Source organism: Hesperophylax consimilis, chromosome 4, assembly GCF_061612785.1.
Source record: "Hesperophylax consimilis isolate HC1 chromosome 4, BYU_Hcon_1.0, whole genome shotgun sequence".
In the NCBI taxonomy this organism is placed as follows: Eukaryota; Metazoa; Arthropoda; class Insecta; order Trichoptera; family Limnephilidae; genus Hesperophylax; species Hesperophylax consimilis.
In genome coordinates this window covers 6824806-6829897 of record NC_142839.1, presented here as the reverse complement: position 1 = coordinate 6829897, position 5092 = coordinate 6824806, and the positions used below count along the sequence as shown (strand labels likewise).

The 5092-nt window shown below is 33.3% G+C and overlaps 1 long non-coding RNA gene across 1 annotated transcript; it reads right to left on the bottom strand.

Moving 5' to 3' along the window:
* Positions 1–561: 561 nt before the first annotated feature.
* Positions 562–4747, bottom strand: LOC149424113 (uncharacterized). The gene is made up of 3 exons (XR_016302099.1): positions 4608–4747; positions 2295–2408; positions 562–1253 (listed from the first exon to the last, which is right to left on the bottom strand). It is a non-coding gene; the product is annotated as an uncharacterized LOC149424113 (long non-coding RNA).
* Between the last annotated feature and the right edge of the window lie 345 nt (positions 4748–5092).

The following is a 5092-nucleotide window of genomic DNA, read 5'->3' as shown; positions in this document are numbered from 1 at the left end:
ATTTTAATTATTTTGAAACTAAGGACAGACCCACAGACAAGAGACTTTAGTTGCAGTCATAAAACTCCGTTTATGGAAATGTGCACACAAGAGACTTTCAAAAGAGATTCAATAAAATAAAAAATTTTCTCCAAGACCAATGGAATAATAGAATAGTCATTTTTCTAGCACAAACTGCCACTACCTCTTTGAAATCCATGGCCGGAATGAACATAAATGTCAACAGGAGTTAGTTGTCGCAACTTACTACAACACATAACGTAACATCATACTTATTGTAAGTTATTCTAAAATAAATAAATTAATAAATACATGCAATGCATCTGCATACTTTTCACTATCGGTGACTATTTTGGTGGTCTCTGAATTTGATTTTCATTTGGAAGGTTGTGCGTTTGATTCCCACAGCAGTGCAAAAAAATATTGCCATAAAATTTATGACAATAATGTTGTGATGGAATTTTTTGAAAGTAAAACGAGGAATAGGTAGGGAAAAGGAACCAACACTTACCACAAAAATCCCAGTTCTAAACACAAGAAAATCAGCTCTAGATATCAGGCACACGATTACCACAAAGAATTACATCAGATCTTATTATATTATCTTATATAACTCCAGAGAACAATAACTATGAGATGTGATTTACAATATTTCGAGGTGATCACAACAAAAAATAGAATACAAAAACAAATGTTTACTTCACAGGGATAAAACTTCTGGCTGAACTTCTAAATTCAAATTTTGACAGATTTTCTTTTGTCTTCTTCTATTCAATGTGGCCACACACAGATGGTTAGGGAGATAGGAACTTTGTATAAAAGATATCTAGGTAAGAACTTAACACAATACATATTATCATTTCGAAATTCAAAGGTAATTAATTCTGAAAGAACTATTTATAATTACAATTTTACCAGAGTAGTTGACAATCATTCCTCGCATTTCTCACTGCCTTACTACATAAATCTACATGCATAAATTATTAATTCAAGCATAGGGATTGCTGATTTCCAAAAATGTAGCATAATATTATGTTTTTCCAACCATAACTTTTAACTATTTTTTTGGGTGTTAAAAATAATTATTTCTTCAATCCTTTTCTAAATCAGGCTGTTTTTTTTTTTTTCTTGCAATAATTTTTAGTTTACATAATAACAAACATGCTCAGTGTTGTGAAGAATTCAAAGATGAAGGAGGTGTTCTGCTCACAATTCCTTCTAAAATGATTTTCGCTGCATTCTTTTTACTGCATCTAAAATTTAAAAAAAAATTGTAGAAAAAAATCATCATGTAAAAATGGTTTGACATAGGATTGAGGCTTCCTCCCTAGGGACTGGAGTCTACACCGCTAACACCTAAGCAAAATCTTAATTTTATAATACCGATATTTATTTCGTATTTAACTGCTGGAAATTTTTAAATATAATGTCATCCAACTTCAGAAAAATGTGTATGCATGAGTGCCACCAAAAATTGATAGAATGCATCGTCATCAACGAGTCTATCTGCCGTGTTTAAGCTCAATTAGATGTCGGGAAGTGGGTTAATTTCCACTTCCAAAATTCCATTTCGCTCTTCATTCATTTAGAAAACAAAATCGATATTCAAACAGGTTTTTAGAATAACTTATTTAGTAAAACCTCAAATTGTAATATTTAATTATTGAAGATAATATTAGCGATTTTTAAACGAAGTTTAAAAAATTTTTGTTTTTGCCTAAGTTGGTAAGTTTTGCCTAAGGTGGTAGTTCTTATTCGAAGTATGATACAGTTAAAAATGACCTAAGGAAATAGGGTACCATTAGCGCAGTTGGTAGAGCAGTGCCTCGGCAAGGCAAAGGTCCTGGGTTCAAGTCCCAGATGTTGCCGTATTCTTTTCTGTTTCAAATTTTCTTTTACAAATCGCTTATCTTATCTTCAATAATCAAATAGATGTATTTAAAAAGAAAAACCATAGGTAGAAAACTGCTTTACCGACAAAAACGAACTGTTTTAGCACTACCCAGTACAGCCAGTGCTAGGTATTTATCACCAGATTTAGGGAGAAACAGATCCAGACTTTCAGATAGAAAGTAATTTTTTTTAATCATTACGAAAGAAATTTGAAGAGTTTAGGAATTCGATCCATAACTCATCGCAAAATTAACAACATAAACCGTTTACAACCTGCATTCTGGGAATTTCGTGTGCCCTTTCTTTTCGATCTGCTGGGCTTACAGAACAACCACAATATGTATAATGTTGGAATATACTTATTATTATGGTTGATTGTGTACAATAATATATGCAGGTACCTTGGGAATATCTGGTCACAGTTCAGTCTCTTAGGGCCATCCAAGATGTCTTCCAGTAGAGCGTCTACAGCTCTGTCTACCTTGAGCTCCCCAATCAATAGTCGGAGGCCAAGACTGTAAGTAAAATAAAAAAAACATTTTTCATCTTAGTAACACTCTCAAAAGTCACGATCCGCTACTGTACATATCTATAAATAATTAAGTGGAAAAAAACTTGAAACGTTTACAAAACCGCGGTGAAAATTCATATCTTGATCTTAGTCCAGGCCCGTTAGAGTTGCGTTACAGTTGAGTTGCGACACTTGTGTGCATCAAAATCCATTAACCCACTACTTTTAAACTAAACATGCAAACAAAACAATTTTTTCAAATTTACTTGTGCATTGAATTAAGGTATGTAAAAAATATATGCAGTTTTTTAATAATAATAATAATATGATTAAACGAGGATATAAAAATATTTTTTTTATAAAAACCAATTTTTTTTTCATTTTTTTATAATTGGACTAAGAAAAGTTTTACATTAATCATACTTATTACCATAATATATATTTTTTCAATTTGGGCTGATGTTAGCCGACCACCACGCATTTTACGAACAAGCTTGTCAATTCCCGAACCACACGCCATTTTGAAAAAATTCAATGACGCTGAAATATAACAAAATTTCAATCGTAAATATCAGGAAAAAATTGTACCAACGGAGTCCTGCCAATTACTACGAAATGAATGTTTAATTATCTACAGAGCGATTGGCATTTAACATTTTAAACACAGATGTCAATAATGTATCCCTTTTTCGTTTTTAAGCTGACAGACATCAGACCCGCCGCGTCGTTTGATTTTAAGACACATCGCCGTATACACGCCGGGACGGCGTCGTTTGAGGCCAATGGGTTAAAGTCCATGCGAATGCAATTTAAATTCGTTTGAAATTATGTAGGTACAAATTTAGGTTATGGCACACCGTCGTATAAAACATTCAATAGGCTCTGCCACACGTTCAATTTGGAGCGGCGCACAGTGGGCTGAAAATCGGCTTTCATAGACATAGAGACTTGAATTTTCAAGGGTATTTTTTTTGGCTAGAAATGGATTCTGCTGATCATTACTATGCTATAAAATGTCGTACGAAGCAATTGCGTGTACAAATGAAGGAGTTATAATTTTTTTAAGAAAAATTTGTATGGCGCTGACATTAAAAATGAGGCTATCTCTGGAATCATAAGGTTGGCCGTTCTATCCTTACATACAGATAATACTACTATTTATTTGTATTTTTTTGACATACTTCATATTGTGGCGCAAGGTGCGATTTTTTTTTTTTAAATCCTCAAAGTTGAAAAAACCCTTTTTAATGTTGATGATTCATTTTAATGCTTAAATGCTTTTGGGCTTGCAGTGTAAATAAAATATTGTAAACTAGACAAAGCATACTCATATGTAAAGCATTTAAGCATTAAAATGAATCTTCAACATAAAAAAGTTTTTTTTTCAACTTTGAGGATTTAAAAAAAAAAATCACAAGTTTCGCCACAATACGAAGTATGTCAAAAAAATACAAATAAATAGTAGTATATTTGTGTGTAAGGATATAATGGTCAACCTTATAATTCCAGAGATAGCCTCATTTTTAATGTCAGTTCCATACAAATTTTTCTTAAAAAAATGATGACTCCTTCATTTGTACACGCAATTGCTTCATACAAATTTTTATAGCATAGTAATGATCAGCAGAATCCATTTCTAGCCAAAAAAAATACACTTGAAAATTCAAGTCACTACATATGTCTATGAAAGGCGATTTTCAGCTCACTGTGCACAGTTTTTTGGCTTGGAGTGTAAATAAAATATTGTAAACTAGACAAAGCATACTCATATGTAAAGCATTTAAGCATTAAAATGAATCATCAACAAAAAAAAGATTTTTTTTCCACTTTAGGATTTTTAAAAAAAAAATCGCACCTTGCGCCACAATATGAAGTATGTCAAAAAAATACAAATAAATAGTAGTATTATCTGTGTGTAAGGATAGAACGGCCAACCTTATGATTCCAGAGATAGCCTCATTTTTAATGTCAGCGCCATACAAATTTTTCTTAAAAAAATTATAACTCCTTCATTTGTACACGCAATTGCTTCGTACGACATTTTATAGCATAGTAATGATCAGCAGAATCCATTTCTAGCCAAAAAAAATACCCTTGAAGATTCAAGTTTCTATGTCTATGAGAGCCGATTTTCAGCCCACCGTGCGGCGGTAGACCGCCCCGCAGAAAAGTGGACGTGTGGCAGAGCCTAATAGAGCCTCACCTATTCAGTTTGGCCAGGAAACCATAAACTCCAGTGGAGTTGGCTGCTTTTTCCAGATTCCTGCAGTAGATTATCCAAACACAGTCCAATTCTGAATGTTTCTCCGCTGCTGGACTCTCCGGCTCTATCACACCTCTTGCTTCTGTATCTCTCCCTCTCTGCTCCACTCCAGTTTCATTGGGTTTAGAACAGTTCTCGCATCTTGATTGTTCCGTTATTATGGACTGTTGACTTCTAAAACAAAACAATAAGAACATAATACTATGGACAATGTTTTTCATTGTTGAAATCTTTATTCATAGGTGCTATATATCTACATACTCGTTTTCAAAATAATACCATCAATTCTATGTTGGGTTGTTTACAAGGCCGACTACAGTACTGGCTAAGTCAGTGCCATCGAGCAACAACAGTTTGCGAATGGCGGCTATTATTGTTGATACTCGTTACTGCTGATTTGTGTGTTATTTTACCGCAAGCATATT